At 37.3% G+C, this 19,348-nt stretch overlaps 1 protein-coding gene across 5 annotated transcripts in view; it reads right to left on the bottom strand.

The window, feature by feature from the left end:
* SEMA5B (semaphorin 5B) overlaps positions 1-19,348 on the bottom strand; it is a 487,556-nt gene that overhangs the window by 318,825 nt on the left and 149,383 nt on the right. For 4 of the 5 annotated variants that reach the window (XM_087950222.1, XM_087950223.1, XM_087950221.1 and 1 more), the window contains one exon: positions 782-845. The gene's annotated coding sequence lies outside the window, so the exon portion shown is untranslated. Of the gene's footprint in view, positions 1-781; positions 846-10,768; positions 10,837-19,348 lie in introns of those variants that run through there. The other variant, XM_087950220.1, reaches the window with a different exon arrangement.

Below are 19,348 nucleotides of genomic sequence, written 5' to 3'. Positions count from 1 at the left end.
CATTTACAGCCCTCCCCAAGTGATTTACACAGTCAGCATGTTGCCCCCAACAATCTGGGTCCTCATTTTACCAACCTCAGAAGAATGGAAGGCTGAGTCAACCTTGAGCCTGGCGAGATTCAAACTGCCAAACTGCAGTCAGCGGGCAGTCAGCAGAAGTAGTCTGCAGTACTACACACTAACTACTGCGCCACCATGGCCGATTCATATCCAAAGTACCCGTTAGTGCCAGGAAAATACTGTAGGACTTTCACCTATGCCCAGCTGTGTCTTTTTATATAACTAATATCATGAGCTGGACCCCCCAAAAAAAAAAAAAAAGTCCACATATTTTTAAAATCAATTGATATGTTGCCCACCTCCTGTAAGATAAATCTAAGATTGTCACTGATGCAGTTTCAATGTTCTGACTTACAGTATGGCCATGTTAATGCACCACTGTGTCTTTAAGGAATGTTAGCATTATAACCAGCACAAACTCAGTTCTCATTTTTATAATATGTCTTTGCAACGGCTGCTGTTTTTTTGCTGTGTCCTGGGTGATTGTAGACACTAAAAAAACATCTGTAATTTCACCTCGAACCAGCCTTTTCTCCTTTATTCTCCCACCCGCTGAAAATGCTGTTAGAAATTTCATGCTACTGTAATAAATAATCCGTGGGAAAACTGCCATCCGGATGCAAGTGAAGTCAAAAGAGGTGAAGTCAAAGGAGATGAAAGACAAGAGGCTAAAAAGTTTTAATTTTTTTTAAAAATGAAAAACTGCTCCGAAAATACTCACTGCCACTGCATCACCAGTGTCTCACGCTGAAGTCCATGGTCTATCGTTGTAATCTTGCTACTGCCTGCAAGAAAAGCAACCACTATGAAGTGTGTGCTGGGAATTGATCAATATATCAAATATCAGCAAAACTGGATCTTGATTTCATCAATATTTAAACTTAAACATAAAATCAGAGTCTTCTCTATTCAACATTTTTTTTAATTTCCACCATTATGAAGACTCAGAGACAGCCCAGCACCAAATGATACTGCCTGCCTGTAGAATCTACCTTTGATTGATTTGATAGCTTTATATTACCATGAAACTGTGAATTTCTCAGTTGATCAGATGAAGAGTCTTTCCTTTCCCTTGACATATTGCTTCACTAACTGAACATTTAACTAGGCCTTCTTCCCATCACCCTATGGCTCAACACAGAATCTTTTTTTTTTTTTTTTTTTGCCATCTTCTTCCCATCACCCTATGGCCACAATTGCTCAAACCTGAAAGCATGACTCCTCAGCAAAGGCAACAAACACAATAACTGTAACACCAGCCTTAAAACAGACTTAACATTTTTAAAGTAACAACCCTAAACCCCAGAAGGAAAAAAAAGAAGACATCTAGCCCCTACTCAAACAGATGTCATAATCCCACCCACTTTTAATCGTCCCATACCCACTGCAGCTTTTCCAAAGATGTTAAGCACAATCGCTAACCCCCAAAAGGTTGTTCACATCAAAGGAGGACAAGATAAATTCAGACTTATCAAAGCAAGTGGTTTGTGGAGAATAATCCCAAAGAAACTAGCTCCATTCATTTGGGAGCCTGGTACTCTTAACACACAGCAAGCAAATGATTTAATGCATATCAAATGACAATTATATATTATGAGTTGCTCTACAAGAAACATGGGAATTAGTGAACATGCACATTCATTCCCAGCACTAAATTCTTAGAGAGCTATCTTCCTCCACTCAGGAAATAGAAACATATGTGACCTTTGTATTCAATCCAACTCAATCAAACCCAGCTCATTCTGAAGTTCACTGCGTTCTCAACATGATTCAAAGCACTTGGCAAATACTTTTAAGAAATAAACAAATCTGAGAAAAATCTGAAACTCTCTAATGACCACTATAGAAACAAATATAGCCTGCCTTACAGCGCAAGATATTTCAGCATTTCATTTTTTCCCAAGTATTACCATGCTTAAATAACTAGGAGGTGGAATTCATCTGAATGCTCTACTGTATCCAAAGCTTCCTCTCCCATAGAAAATATGCATGATAGAAGTAAATGTTTTAATCCAATTAGATCCCCAATGTGCTATTTTTCTACCCACACAAGTGTACATCGATGTTTATATTAAGAAGCTTTCAAATATTAACATTTTCCAGATAAATGTATAAAAATAAACCATCCATGGGAGAAGAATTCTATCAGTAGGATTTGATTCTGAAGCACCCAAACTGGGAGAGTGTTAGTGAAAGCGTGTATCCTTTCTCTGCTCCTCTGTCTTGAAGTGCCCAAAACAACTCTTTCCACTGCATTGTCACAGTGATAACCATTTTTAAAAGTAATGTCAGACTGAAGAGATGGCACAAATTAATGTCTAAAGGGATAAAACTGAAAAACAATCATCGCTCTAAAATTAGCTTGAATGGGGCCCAAGGCAAAAAAGTCAACAGTATAACAGCTAAGTGCTGGAGACCCAGGTTCAAGCACCCCATTCTCTTACCACCTCACAAGTTGTGTATAAATGCAGCCATGTGCTCCCAGAGAGAGATGGAATGTAAATGAATATTTTTTTTAAAGGAACAGCTATCAAAAATCTGGGCTGTGAATCACCCAGAGTTTGGTACAAGCTGGGCAGCAATATAAATGTTAGAATAAATGAAATAAAATGTAAGGTAAATAAGTCTTTTTCTCATGGAGCTGTTGTTCCTGTTATTCTGGGGCCACACTTACTGACCTGCCTCAACACTTTGACTTATACGTACAAACAAATAGAAAGCTCATGTTGGATAACAAGCAGAGTTTTGCACACTGATAGGGTCCTTGAAAGATCACTGATTTCTACATTTCTACATTAAGCTTTCCCCAGTGTTTTAAAGGAGAGCTCCAGGTTAAGTACCTTATAGTAATAAATCATAGAGCAAATTACTTTCAACCTTCCCAGTCTCAAGGCCTGCTTTTAAAATAACCACTTGCAAGCAAGCTTGTGACCCACTTAATCTCAGGACATTCCAAATCCATTTATACATTTTTTCCTACAACTTCATGAAAAGGAAATATTCGGTATGCTTAATGACTTGAATAAGGAGGGAATTTCAGCAGGTCATGCAGGGCTGAGGAAAGCTGTACCTGGTAAAATTCTTAACCACCTGAAGTCTCAAGGATTTTCTTTGGAACCTAGCATAAACAGAAATCAGCTGTTCAAATGCTTAGCCAGATCACAAGGCTGTTTAATTTGCCCTTTCATGAAAGAAATATAACTCTGTTGGTACAGTGATTAAGCACTACACCCAGCTGCAGGAAGTACCAGATCAAGAAATGCATATCCATTTAAATGCCTTACACAATACTTCAGTCTTTGCTTTTAAAAGATTCTTGCAAAGTGTGAACACATCTTTAATAAAGATTAAAACATCTGGGACTCAGATGCGTCATTACTGAAGATTTAAAACCCCAAAATAGCCAGGAAAATAATATATATTACGCCTACTCTTCCTAATGCCAACAAAATAAATTATTCTACTCATACATTATTGTGGGGGGCAACACAATATAAAATGTACTACAGTATATAATCCTCAACACACATAATCAGAATCTCAAAAATACAATGCTGCAATGAGAAAAGCAAAAGTCAGCAACCAGTTATTACGGAGGAAGGGATTAAAATCCTGATCAATCTTTTCCAAGGAGCGGACTGCTCTGGTTTTTGCATACAGGTAATACCTGGCTTACAATGGTAACTGAATGTGAAAGTGTCATTGTTAAGTGATATGGTCAGAAGAACAATGACACGTGACCCTGTAATTTCGTGATGGCATTTCTGGCAGTCCCTGTTGCCATCATTAAGCAAGAACCAGGCAGATTATTAAGTGAGGACCCCATGTGACTACAACTTCCAACTTCCTGCTAATTTCCCCACTGACTTTGCTTAAGAAGCTGTGGGGAATGTCAGAAATTGCAACTTCATGACCAGGGTTCTCTGTGACACAATCTGGAACCAGATGGTAAATTCCCAGGTGGCAATCACATGACTGTGAGGGCCCTGTCACAGTGAGAGCCACAAGGACCCATAGAAAGTGCCATTCGCTCAGTGCTGTTGTAATTTTGAATGATCATTGAACAAATGGTCATAAATCAATGGTCATAAATCATCTATTAGGGGCTAAAATGAACAAGAGTCAGAACAAAAATTAAAACTGAGTTCTCCTTGAGTTGAAATTAAACATAGCTAGTATGATTAATCCTTACCTATTTAATAATTTCCCCTTTGGGGGAGTTAGATGACAAAAGAGGTGGCCAAGATGAAGAGAAAGCACCCTTCCAGTCAAAGTACTGTAATAAAATAATTTTAATATATAACAACATACTACAATGGCTGTAGCAGAAGTTATAGAAAGAATCTTAACTATGAATATTGCAGGTCTAGGACAACTCAGTGAAGCCAACTTACCATGGCCAACTCAGCATGACCAACTCAACATGGCCAATTTACCATGGCTGGCTTGCTGCGGAACAACTTGCCACAGCCAACTTGCCATGGGATAACTTGCCATGGCACAAGAGTTACACTAATACCAAAGAAAGGGTGAAATAGGATCACTAAATAAAGGATACAAAAGGAGGGACAAGATGAAATGTGAATGACAGAAAGTAAAATATTTTTTAAATTATTTTAAATACTTAAATTGAATTGTTGAGTTGTCCCACAGCAAGTTTGCCACAGCGAGTTGTCCCATTTTGCAACTTTCCAACAGGCAAAGTTAATGGAAAAGCCAGATTCACATTAAAAAATGTTACTAACTAAACAGCTGCAGTGATTCACTAACGACAAGAAAGGTCATAAAATGGAGCAAAACTCATTTAACTGTCTTGCTTAATAATGGCAATTTTGGACTCAACTGTGGTCATAAGTCAAGGACTATCTATAATATCAGGCATGTGGAGACCTGCTTAACAACCACAGCTTATAGTAGTTCTGGGCTCTGTTAAAATTGTTAGTCCAGGACTATCTGTATATGTCTATTTTGATGCCCATTATGGGGACAGGAAATCTGTAAATACATTACTATCATTAAGTATTTTTCCTAGTATGAATGTATTTCCATAATCTAGCTTTAGAATGGTTCCCATTTCTGTTTCTAGTTTCATGCTTTATTTTGGTAGAGAACCACAGAAATGACCTTGGAGAAACTAGGCAATAGCAGTTAGAAAGACATGACTTAAGCCCAGAACAGGAAAAGAGCATTATAAAGAAATTTAAATTGTCTGTGCCTTAAACTCTCTTGGATATAAGCAGGAGGGATACTGCTGACAATCTTCTAAGATTCTGTTGCTTAGGTTATAACAATAGAGTTCCAGTCATACTTGTGGAATCTGTTTATCTTGAACCACTGACAATTTAATACTTCAGGGTGGTGTGCAGCCTACACATTTGTTCTTATTGTTTTACTGTTTCCTTGCTTTTCTTTCCACTCAAAAACCTGGGGAGTTGAGTGTATATAAAATTGAATAAATCAATGAATTAATGTCCCCAACCCCCCAGTCCATGGACTGGCACCAGTCCACGACATGCCAGAAACCAGGCCGCGCAAACAAGTGAAGCCCCATCTGCGGGATGCAGGCAGCACATGAAACCACGCCCCCTCTGGTCTGCGGAACAACCTCTCTCCACCGAACTGGTCACTGTTGCCCAAAAGGTTGAGGGGACGCTGAACTAATGAATTAAAAGATCCAGGAAAGCTTAAAAATCTATGCTAACCCAAGAAATATCCAACACTGAAATTTTATTGCTTCTTTTGTGTTGTATTGGTGGTGGTGTTTTTTGGAAGGTAACTATTTCTCAAAAAACAACCTAAATGCTTTTCTGATCAGTTTAAATAGCATGAGATTTTAAATAAATATAGTGTCTTTTAATTTGTTTTTGAAGCAATGTAGTATATATAGCAGATATATCCAGACAATGTCCAAATTAGTCAATTCTACCCATCTCCTTCCCGTCAAAAACCAGACATGTCATTTTGTTACAGGGTGCCCAGTCACCTTTCATTATTAACTCTACAGGACTTTTCATGAATTGGGTGGGCACCTTTGAATAAAACATAAGTTGACAAAAGCCCTTGTTTTCCAGCCTGCGTAACTGAAATGGTTCCTTAGATACCAGTGAAAGCCTCAAGACAGGTTTGGCTCCCCCAAATGCCTTTCTTTTGTAACACTTTCCACAAAGAAAAAAAGACGCTTTTTGCAACAGAAGTGATGAGAAATGGAAAGATGTTGTCATCTTGTTGGATAACGTGCCAAACCATCTGGAGAAAAAATAATCTCAGAAGAGGGGGGAGGAAGCTACAGCAACACTCTTGCCGGCTGCTTATTAGACAGCTAGATTAAAACTGATGATGGGTTAGAAGGGATGTGGTAAGCATGTGGAGAGTCTTCTTTTTTTTAAGGCAAATTTGATTATTCAAACAATTACAATGCCATTGAGACAGACCCATTCTGTCCTGAAGGAAAATCTTCCAACCATTCCCAAATTAATAAAAGCATCAAAAATAGGAGATAACAAGTTATAAATTACAATTTGTTTCTCTTTCAAACACGTCTTTGGCAAAATAAACAATTTGTCTGCGTCTGATGTTTGGAGAATTAAAACTCCATAGATGACTATGTACAAATAAACTAGTTGGACATGCCAAAAGGTAATCAACTAAAATGGCTGGTGCATAAATATATGTGTTGCATATACATTACATATATACCGTATTTGCCGGCGTATAAGACGACTGGGCGTATAAGACGAGCCCCCAACATTTTCACTCAAAATATAGTTTTTGTTATATACTCGCCGTATAAGACGACCCCCCACTTGGAGGCATGCTTTTCAAGGCAAAAAGTCATCTCATACGCCGGCAAATACGGTAAGTTGTAACACTTGGGGTATTCTGGATATAATTCTTGATTGACACCCCCAACCCCTTTCCCCCAAACTTACAAAGCCACCAAAAAGGTTTAGAGAGGCAGCTTCGCCTTTCTCAGGCTGGCACTCAATTCCTCTCCCTTTCTTTGTGACAGCCCCCGCGTGCGTGCCATCGGGACTCCAAGGGTGGGGATGGACAGCTGCCAACTCACTCACTCTCTCTCTGTGTGTGTGTGTGTGTGTGTGTGTGTGTGTGTGTGTGTGTGTGTGTGTGCTGTGGAGGGTAATTCCGGCTATCTCTGGCCTCCGCTCGGTTTTAAAGTCGCTTGGCCGGTTCCCAAGTCGCATAGCGCGCTGGCCGGGAGACGGCTCCGCCCCGCTTCGCTCTTGCACCGAGTGACAATGTATTTACCGGCGTATAAGACGACCCCCACTTGGAGGCATGTTTTTAGGGCAAAAAGTCGTCTTATAGCACGGCAAATACGGTATTTATATATTTGTATATAATATTATATACAGCATTATATATAGCATTATTTGTGTTATTACCGGTACATATAATACAAAATATATGTGTTGCATGTATATTATCAATAACAATAATAACTGAAGAAATATTCTGTCAAATCAGCCACAGCATTAATAACGAGCTAGCTTTATGACAGTAAAATTGCCATTTTCTTAGTTATTAATGAAAATTCAACATTAGTAACAAACACTGGCAAAGGAGATAACTCACACTTCATCATATTGCAATAAAGTTTCAGATAACCTCCTTACACTCCATATTTTTTTTCTCGTTAAGAACCTTCCCCTCAGTTAATCAACTCCACTTACATTCTGTCATTTTGCTATAGAAATTCCCCAAAGAGTAGATAAGTGACAGTTTCATTTCACTAAACACATCTGATTTAAAATAAAAACTAGTGAGAAATAGGAATCATAGAACCAAAATAGTTTTCCCATTTATCTAAAGGAGTTTTCAAAAACCTGGTTTTGGCCAAATTAGTGGAAACTATAATTATACATTGAAAAATGTACATCCCATATTTCTCACATGAAACAATCTCTGTGTCTTGAGAGCTATAATTGTTTCTCCAAATCTTTCTTATGTTTATTGATTTAGCAGTTGTATATCCTCTCAGGCCTGGATGGAATTCAGAGAAATGTGATGGTACCTAACCAAAAGCTATCCTTATGATTTTCTGAAAATGCTTCAAAATATGGCTGATAGCACCTTCAGGTAGAACTTATGAGATGTTGATAACAAGAATTCATTTTGTACTTTTTTTTTAATCACTGGGCCTTCTTCACCAATGTTGCAACTGAGCCACAATTGGAGAAACACCAAATGAGGTGCCTGCAACCATAGCTCTCTCCATAAATGATGGACGGAGAAAAGGATAAGTCATGCTCAGGATCTCTTGAGGGCTTGGTGAGCTGGCTTGGGAAGCCAAATATGTCTAGAAGCCATAGCTTCACCATTTTTGATGTAGGACTGAGTGATGATTTCCACCTGAAAAATCATCTTTTACAATTCCATCCCTTCCAGATGAAATGTGAAGCAGGAAGCTAAGAAGAATTGTAATAAAAGCACACTAAACGTTGGGATTGTGCATATAACGTACATTTTCTGTGTACCTTTCCAATGGTGGGATTCAATTTTTTTTACTACCAGTTCTGTGGGTGTGGCTTGGTGAGAGGGCAGGGGAAGGATACTGTAAAATCTCCAGTCAGAAGTGGTATTTGCCGGTTCTCTAAACTACTCAAAATTTCTGCTACCAGTTCTCTGGAACTGGTCAGAACCTGCTGAATACCACCTCGGGTCCTTTCTAAAGTGACATCTCAAATATGGCCACATTTTCTATTTTGCATCCAAGCCTGAACTTTAGTCCCTCTGTGAGGGAGATGGGCAATTAAAAATTTGAAATATAAGTAAATAAATAAATTTATCATGCCTTTTTCTCCATGGAAAATTCATCCTCAAGGATGAAGGTGAGAGAAAGTGATTGTTCCAAAGTCACACAGAAAGCTCCATATTCAAATTGGACTTGAATTCCTCCCAGTTCAAGTTTAACACCTTAACTGATTTAATTGCACTGCTTCTTTCCTTTCCTTTAGTTTAAAGTGTTTTATAGACTCTTAAAGAGTTTCCCTAAATTATCTGATAGAAATCTAAAAAACAGAAAGTGAATACCATCCTCTTGAAAAAAAAGGGACAGGCTTCACTAATAATTCTCAAAGCCAAACTTTCAAAGGAATGTAAACTTTCAGAAGCAGCAGCTCAGTAGATTTATTTAAAACTTAAGCTGCCTATCAGGAATCAAGAAATAAGTAAACATTTGAAAAGTGTTCCTCAGAGAGCAGAGGTTTTCAGACCTGAGCCACAGGACCCATTGAAAAGAAAAATTGCCTCTGTGCATTGGGACAATGCCTTCCCGTCTGAAAACTTCAAAAAAAAGAATGAAGACAATCACTTTCCAAGATGCCTCCAAATGGATATTCGTTACTGTGGTATTCATTACAGTGGATTATTCTGCTTATTGTTCCTTCAACGTTGTTCTAAAAGTGAGAACAGTCATCAAGGAAAACAAACATGAAAAATGAATTTTGACACACTAAATCAGAGTATTATAAGAGTAAATAAATGCAAGATAGTTATTACAGACTTAAAAATACTGAACAAAATATAGATTCAAAATAACATGCATATATATTTTCAAACAGAGTATTTTTATGTACTGTAGTTTTCATCTGCAGCAATACTTAAGATTTAGCTGAAGCTCTTTCTACTCCATGCACTAACAAACTTGCATGTGGGAAATATTGATGTTACTAGGAATAACATATTTTTTTTTAAAAAAAACATCTTTTAAATGAGTTAGGCATTTAGCACGGTATTATTTTCATTCTATTATTCCAGCATTGTGGTATGTGAAATCTATCAATTTTCAGATGTTCTTCAATTGCCATTTTCCTCATCATTTTGGCTGGGGCATATGGAAGTTATACTTCAGCAACATCTGGATAGCCTCTGTTTACTGCCCACCCTACAGCTTCTTATGAATACATTTTCTATTAAAGTTTCTTTTACATTACCATGAGATAAATTTATTTTTCTTTTATACAAGTTAAGGCACTAACATTAGAATTTTTTTAAAAAGTGAATTCACTTTATGTACAAAGTAAATGGAAACCAGCAAAAACACATGGGAAAAAAGGCATTTCAGCCAATATTTTGCTATAAGCCATATTTGCTTGAATCTTTCAAGTTTGAAATAGCAATAAAAATTGAACCAACTTGAAAATTATTTCTCTCAAACAAGACATAACCATATCTGGAGAAATACTGCTTTCCTGTTTTATATTAAGCAGCTCCTTTTCAAAGATGGCACAAAGGAGTAGTTAATTTTCCACACATCAGTTTGGAGAAGAGATTTTTTTAAAGGCCAAGAAAATTCAAAATGCGAAAAATTTCTCAATAATTTCAGTGAGCCTATTAAGTCGAAACTCAGGATTTGCTACACCCACACTATAATTTTTGCCTTGAAAACTTCCTTTTCGTAACTTTAAGCTTAGCACTGTGCAGAGATAATTATTCTAGGTTCATAAAACCCTGGTTAGATGTATCTGTAAACCTGCTGCTGGCCAACATCAGGAATTATAAGAAACCTTCCTCTTAAAGCTTGATTTTTTTTTTCATTTCTTAACAAAGTCGGACTATATTGCAAGATACCCCTTGATTCAGATAGATGAAATAATAGAGGAAAAATAGAAAATTGGCTGCTCTTTAATAGTATTCCTTTTCTAACCATTTCTACCATTTTATCTATTCCATTTGCCACAAGCCTTACCAGATTTGCATTCTCTCTTTTCAGTGCAGGGTTGGTAGTTCTGAAAATCATGGCTTTTTTTGCCAAAGCGGAGACCACAAGACAGAAAGGCAACCAGATGTGAGATCCCACAAAAGTGCAAGGAATTGTGCAGAACAAAAAACTGGCTTAATCAGACTTAGAAATCAAATGTTTCATCCAGAAGGGGGAAAAATATATTTGGACTTATTGGGGAGCACCTGAAGTTTCACATATCATTGCAATAAAATATCAGCAGTAGATCAGTTACTACGAGGGGGATTTTTTTTAATAAACACCAGCTAAACAATCAACAAATAGCAGCCTTTCTTCAAGTAAATTTCACTTCTCTTGAGCTATTTGGAATTCCACTTTCTGTTTAAACACACATACACACACACCACTTATTCATACAGAGAAGTCCATTGTGGAGCAAAGAGTGCTTTTCTGTGGTTGAGAGGCCTTCTTCTTTTGGCTGGTAGAAGATGAACATTTTAATGCAAATGAGGGGTGTTGATGCATCCTGAGAAAAGAATATATGGTACATATATGGTATTAAAAGGTTTTTGTTTGGAGATAGGCTGTAGATCATGTGATTTTTCTTTATTATGACCCAAATTAGTGACTTTTGCCAGAGCCCAGGTGCTGTGCCAAATAGCAGATATTGATTTCTGCTTTTGACAAAGTACCATATAAAATACCTATCTAACTATCAAATGGTGTGCAAGCTCACATTTTTTTCTGGGAGCCATCATGAAGATTATACAGTATTCTCAGGTGCCCGAAAAAAATGTAATCAAGTTGAGTAGAGGGATGAGTGACAGCTAAAATGGAAAACAGCTGGAGGAGTAATTTAGAAGTTTAGGATGGAAACTCTGGTCTCTGGAGTAAACATAAGGAAGAAAGAGTTGCTTTGCTTTGACATCAGCACAGCTGAAAGTGAACATTATTCATATTATTTCAGAGCAAATCACTTTCTATTGTTCTCTTATTGATATTTCTATTTAAGGATTACAAATCCATAGTCATAACCGTAGAAGACATCTATAATTTTTCAGTGAAACTTCTACCAAAAACCTATCTTTTTTCACAACACAGGAAAAAAATGCTCTGAGGTTCGCTTCTGCTTTTGACACTGAAACTTTGCTTTTAATTTGTCAGCTACCCATTCATGACCCTACTAAGGTCATGGCTGAAGCTGCCCACCAGATCCTCGGATGCTTAATAAAACAGTTTTACTAAGAGCTAAACTCATGTCTGTGGAACTAGCCAAATATTTTGTTCCTAGATATGAAGCACACGACAATTTCCTTCCTTATTCCAAATACAAGAGCTGAAGACACTGGTTATTGAATTCCTCCATTGCCCTGTTCTAGCAAATGAGCTTTGGTAGATCTTAAGTATGGGTACCAAATCTGAATTGGAAAAAAAAAATCAAATGACCACTATTGGTTGAAAAATTAAAATGCTACCATCTAATGTTTATCCAGATAACTGTACTTTTAAGTATACTATTTACTACCCAGACAGCTAATGATACCTGAGGTCATTATGTCATGACAGAACCATCTGGTGGTGTAACTCAATGGGACTTTCATGAATGTCTGAGGTCATGTTTAAATTAATATCTATATATCTACACACACACACACACACACACACACACACACACACACCTATATATCTACACACACACGGCTACATACGACACAGAGAGGTAGAATTGTTAGTTTTCAGATATGATCTTTTCAATCATACATCAAGCCTATAGTGTAACACATAAGTGAGCCAGGAAAAACACAGAAATTCATGGTTATGTGGATGACTCTACTACTTAAGTAAGACCCCAGGCCAAACAAAAAACCTTGTATGCTTCTTCTTTTCCAGGGGGACTCAATAGCCATCTTGTTAAAGTGAGACAAGACCAGAATTTGGGAATATACATAGGAAAAAACTTCACACTAGTATTAGAACAGTGTCTTAAAGCAGGGGTCGCCAACCTTTTGGACCTCAGGGACCACCAAACTCATAATTTTAAATCCTGCGGACCAGTAATATGAATTTTGTCTTATGATGGCTTGCTGACTTTGGTTGGTGGGAATGTCAGTCCCATATTCCAGAGCTGCAGTAGTCACAGGACTGACCCTTTGGTCATCCCAGAGCAGCTGCTCCTCCACTCGGGTGCACCAGCCTGCCATGAACTGGAGGAGCTGCTCCGGGATGACCAAAGGGCCAGTCTTGTGACTACTGCAACTCTGAAATATGGGACCGACTTTCCCACCAACGTCAGCAATCCACCCCGGGATGAATTTCCCTCCCCCACCATTGGTCTTACCTTCCAGTTCCAGCTTGCATGGCTCTACTCAAGATAAGGTTTGTGCTTGGCTGAAGGATGGGGGCCAGTGGGTGGGCGGGCCATATGGGTGGCGCAGCCTTGTGTTCCCATGCAGCCTGGATTAATTGAGGGAGTGCTTTGGGGAAGACATTTCTCTGTGGACCACCAAAATTTTCTGATGGACCACCAGTGGTCCCTGGCCCACTGGTTGGCAACCACTGTCTTAAAGTGACTGCAATCCTTCCTGAAGAGTGGGTTGTTCCAACTGGTTTTATTTGGAAAGGAAAGATCAAGTCCTTAGGCACTCCAATCAAAGAGGTCATTTGCCAGTTTCAGTTAACCATCTTGAATATGTTGATAACATCTTGATGCCAAGATAAACTGAAATTCCAGCAAAAGTTCCAATCCACTGCCTTGAGACTATAATGGACTGGTTAGAATAGAATAATCACAGCTGAATTCCAAGAAGATAGAATTTCTGCTGATTTAAAAACCTTCCTGTATGGTGGCTGCCCCATGTATAGCTCTTGACGAGGTAGCACGTTTTCCAATCATGATAGCCAGTCTGGTGGCTCTCTTGAGCTTATAGCTCCTCCTGGAGCACAGGTATAACTATGGCCAGATAAGGCCTCAACCACTTTGATGGGCATTGTGCCCTTTTTCTGAACCAGGTGGTGCTAAATACAATAAATCATATGCTTGCCATCTGTCAGCTAGACTAATGTAATTCACTTTATACTGAGCTACCCTTGAAAATGACTCAAACCCCGCAACTAGCACAGAATGTCGTTTCATATTTGCTGACCAATGTTAGCTTAGTAGAAAAACACCAGCTTGCAGGTTTATACTGACTGTCAGTAAAAGATACTGATTATTACATCTAAAGCCTTTTACAACTTGCACCCTTGTCATCATGAGAATCAATTTCTTCAGCTACAAAATGCCAACTCTATAGGATGTAGTGGAGGAGCATACTCCAGATACCCACCCGCCAAAAATCAAATGAGCTGGGACCCAGATAATACCCTTCTCAACTATCATCCTTCTCTTTGGAACAGCTTGTCCTCTGAAGTTTAAATAGGCCCCTATTCCAATGTCTTTTCAAAAATGAAAACAGCCCTCTTCAGGACAGAAAGATAGCAACAATTGGTAGCAACAAATTTTTATTAACAGTATCGGACAGTTTCAACTACTTATTGACTTTAGAAAAGCTTCGCTGCACTTATATCTAAGTCCCAAGAATAGGTGGCATTCAAATAATTGTAAAAAAAAAAAGAAATAAATATCCTGGTCATATAAGACCACAGCCTAAATTATTATTATTTTCCTAAGGTTAGCATTAGAATTTACCAAAAGAACCATCCTATTAGCAGATACCAGTTCTACATTTGTTCCTCAGCATAACAGCTCTAATTTCTGATACTGCATTTAAAACAGGCTGCTGAGATCAAGCTGAAAGCCAAACAAAAGCAATTATTTATTTAAACTTTTATAACCCTTGGTTCCTCTGACTCGCTTGTTTGCAAGGTTAAAATGGCTCTGAAAAAAACAAAGCGATAAAGCCTATAAAATATAGCCACATTAGACACAAGAGTCAGTAGCAATGCCAGACAGTAAATGCTTTTCTTAACATTCCAACAATTCAATCCCTTTGGGGAAATTCTGGATTCTGGGTTTCTCCATAACAAAAGTAGCTTTGATTTCCTCCAACAGGGAAAGATAAATTAAGACCCATAAATAAGAGGGTCTTAATTGGCATAGGTATAAGACAGAATCTAGCAGTTAGATTTCCTGATATGTACCAGGAAAGGAAAAAATGTTTTAATACTTTAAAACATCTAGAAATACACCAGAAGGCTAGTTTTGGATTTTTGTGACAATGTCATGTAGATTACTACAACTTATTCTTCTGTGCTATAGTTCATATAAAGCACCTTAGAAACACATTTACAGAACACAGAAAGAACAGGAAGCTAAGTTTTATTACAAGTAGCTCCCAGGATAATTCTGAAAAGAAGCATAAACATTCTTAGCTGAATCACCACATAGTTTTCTTTTAGGCACCAGCATGGGGGCGAGATGTTAGAAGAAATATACAATCCTAAACGTTGTCATGGTACATAATAATGCCAAATTGCCTGAACATACCTATAAATACCACCCTAGCCTCTTCTTTCTTTTTCTTGCACATTCCCGCTCTCTAGGTCTGCATCTTTACCAGTTAATCACTGAAGATTTTCTAAATCCTTTGATTGTCAGACAATGTTTAATTTTATGACAAAGTCTAATCATCTAGAAGTTACTTAAAAACATCACAGCATAACATAATATTGCTCCAATAATCACAGTTGATGCTATTCTTCAATTTTATGCCTTTGTCATCATGTTTGTGTGCTTTAACAACTAAAATGCATTAACTCTATAGTGATAAAGAATGTTTAAGACCCATTGAGATCTGATTTGCATCTCCATGAAGTCTTGCTAATTAGGTATTTGGGGAAAATATACCTGATGTTCAAAACAAGTAAGTAATATAACTCGATAATTATACCACAAAGGGATCAATATATTTTGTTTTGATTATAATTTTTGTTACATTGGAAAAATTATTGATCCATATCTTTCCCTCCCATATCATCAGTAGCTTTGATATTTACACAATAAAGTAACCGAAATACACACTGGGGATCAAATTCAACTCAGAAAGCAATTCCAAACACAATAAGGGAAATGAATCTCAACTAATATCTAAGGGGCTGCCACAAAGAAGCGGGGTGTCAACTTATTCTCCAAAGCACCTGAAGGCAGGACAAGAAGCAATGGATGGAAACTAATCAAGGAGAGAAGCAACCTAGAAATAAGGAGAAATTTCCTGAACAATTAATCAGTGGAACGACTTGACTCCAGAAGTTGTGGGTGCTCCAACACTGGAGGTTTGCAAGAAGAGATTGGACTCCCATCTGTCTGAAATGGTATAGGGTTTCCTGCCTGAACAGCGGGGTTGGACTAGAAGACCTCCAAGTTCCCTTCCAACGCTGTTATTCTGTTAACCTATCTACACAGATCAATACGGAAGCAATATTCAAATAGACTGAACTGCTGTAATGCATATTTCTGGAAAGCCTGTTGTTTTGATACACCCAAATTGTAGAAAACTCACTGATTGGCTTCAGGGTGAGGATGCATGGCATACTAGACATCCCTAAAGGAGCAGAGAGGTATTGTGGCAGAGATTGGCAGCCAAACAGTGAATTTCAATACAGTTCTTTCTGAATAAAGGAGAGGCTGTGAAATCACTTACTTGCACCTAGGACAGCTGCTTTTCAGGAACTGAGGTTTGTACTGTCAGTTCAAGAATTGAGTGATTGGAAATTAGAGAGATTTCAATCAAACCCACAGCCATAATGCAGCCTCATAAGCCTCACTTTTTAAAATATCTTCACACATAATAAACTTACAGCTAAAGAGAGATTTTCTGACCAGCGAGATAACAGAACTTCATTTGGTGAGTCAACATTCTTTCTGGATTAAAAGGGGGGGAAAGAGGTTTTAAAAATTAGAAAACTTTTGGCAAAAAAGCTTAACAATGAGCAGATATTTTAAAAAAAAGTTGAAAACTAATAAAGAGAATAGTTATATTGAAAGATTATCTTTCAGTGAAGGTGTTTTTGAACAAATTGGAATTAAAATAAATAAACAAACTGGAAATTTGTGGGAATATTTTTTTGTTATTATTATGGAACAGACAATTAGAGGATTTTATAAAACAAAAGATAATGTCAAACTGTCATGTTGACTGTAACCATGGAGTGCTACTCGAGGCAAAAGTATTAAGAGTACAAAAAGACAACACGGAGGAAAGTGGGCAAGCATGTTTTTTACCATTTTCCTTGCAACTGAAATACTTTTAGATTATTTAGACATTACAATGGCAATCACCAAAAAAAAAAAAAAAAAGGCCAGGATAGCTTTTGTGATTGTAGAGCAACCTGCAGAGAAAGGAATTGCCCAGATTTAGTTCAGAAAATGTTGAGGAACTGGTCAATAACTTAGCTGAATCACTTGATATTAAATTGACAGTTTTTGAAAAGAAGAATGGAACAAAGAATTGTAAAGTTGAAAGAGGAAATGAAAATGGTTTGAAAACTATTTGATCTTTTGCACACAGAGTATTTTAAAACCAAACTTGAGAAATTTGTTGCAATATGTTTTCAGAACCAAGACTTGCATTTTGCAAACCTACTTTGTTTATTTAGAAGAAAAAATGCACTGTTGCATGGAAACTGAGAAAATTTTTGTACATCTTAAAACCCAAAACAAAGTTTTGGATGCACTGGAGTGATTTTTACGCAGTTTTCACCACAAGTCATAAACATTCATTTTTGCTCTAAATAATTGATGAGCTAGAATTAAGTGAAAGGAATTAATTCATCACTATGAGTCTATATTTGAGGGGGCAAATTTAACTGACTTTTATAATTGTAGCCATATTAGCTCAAAACTCAGACTTCCTGAATTCATAAAAAATGTGTTCCATAAGTAATTTCAACCACAATACAAACACACACAATATATCTATGTACATATTTCAAGAATATTTTTCTTTTTAAAAAATGGATATACTTTAAAAATAGTGTTTCCCCTTGGCATTTTGTCTAGTTCACACTCAAAATGTTCAAACCTCAACCTAAAAATATGAACAAATGCATTTATTATGGATTAAAGAGATGGAAGTCAAGAACTCTTGAATATGTATGAACACCATACCATAGATATAATAAAATACATTTATGTTTTCTAAGCAGGAAATACCTTAGTTGAACATTTTCTTTGCCAGTTCATTTATTCATTGTCACTTAATGTAAATACTCCCAAAACATCTCACTTTTCCATTCAAGAAATACTCATATGTTTTCAAAAATCTAAACATATGTGATATAAAAAATAAACTTATGAATTAAAAATTACCCATTTCCTATGTTGGTTCCATATTTTATTCCGCTTATCTTAAATAAAATTAAAAATTGCTTTGTAGTCTTTGATTAAAAATACTCTACACATTTTTATTTTCAAATATTTCAATTATCATCTATGTTCAAATTCTATTTGTCTAGAATGGTCAAATCAAGATAATATTATACATTCCTGATTTTGGTTAATTTATCTGAAATGCTTCCCCCTAATTCCATTGGCTACATTACCCATTTTGCATGCTTTTTTATATAATGTTAGCTGCACAAAGTTTTTACTTCAGTCATAAGACTTACTACAACCAGGATCTCCAACTGAAGCTGATGCTGTGCATTTTCTATCCAATAGAAACACTCTATGGTCGAGGGTCTCTTTAAAATGCAGTTCTTGGCAGAATCACATATTTCCTCTCCAGCCTTCTAAAACTCAGTCCCATAATAGTTAAGATTAAGTGTTTAATATTTTGTATTTGGGAAAGGGAAGGTGAGCTTAACGTGGGAAGAACTGTAGTTTTTTTTAATTCACAGTATCCACTTTTTCCTGCTACTGAATTATAAAAGATAAACTTCCTTTCTCTCATCCAGGCTGACATTTTCAAGTTATCATGGTTTTCCCTCCACAGCTGCAGAATTAAATGACTTAACATATCCCAACCTACCTGATTTTGAATTCCTTTGGACCTAAGGTGAAGTGACAGCTGTTCTTCACAACACATTCTATTCTGGCCCCAAGGAATTTACAAGGCAGTAATCTAGAAAAGCCAACTATTGCAGCACCATGGAGAGCTCTAAATGAACGAATTGCTTCCTGATCAGCCAAATTTTAGATTAAACCTTAAACTTATCGATAATTAGAGATCCTTCGCAGGCAATACCACTTTTTTGAAACTTTTAAGAAGAATGAATTTCATCCCACCACCACCATTCTCCCTCACCAGACTCAAACCCAAACCCAATGCATAGACAAAAGACAACCACCATCCAGAAACCAGACCATGGCTGCATCACCAGCTGCCACACACCCCGACCCCCAAACCAAGCAAACGGACACACGCCATGAACACATATCCAGGCCTCAAACTCGGAGCCAAACCAAAACCCGGAACGTCACATCACAGCCACCCGCTCAGGATATCACATCACGGAATTCAGGAGGTTACCCCACAAAACCTCAGGATGTTGCAACACAGCCAACGAACCAGGAGATTACAACACAAGACCCAGGATGTCAAAACAATAGAACTCAGAAAGTCATCACACAGCCCATTACCCAGGTAG

This window comes from Notechis scutatus, chromosome 1 (assembly GCF_049901735.1).
Source record: "Notechis scutatus isolate UNSWTSFEM ecotype Mainland chromosome 1, rNotScu1.2, whole genome shotgun sequence".
Lineage (NCBI taxonomy): Eukaryota > Metazoa > Chordata > Lepidosauria > Squamata > Elapidae > Notechis > Notechis scutatus.
The sequence above is the reverse complement of the archived record's forward strand: the minus strand, read 5'-3'. Positions and strand labels throughout refer to the sequence as shown.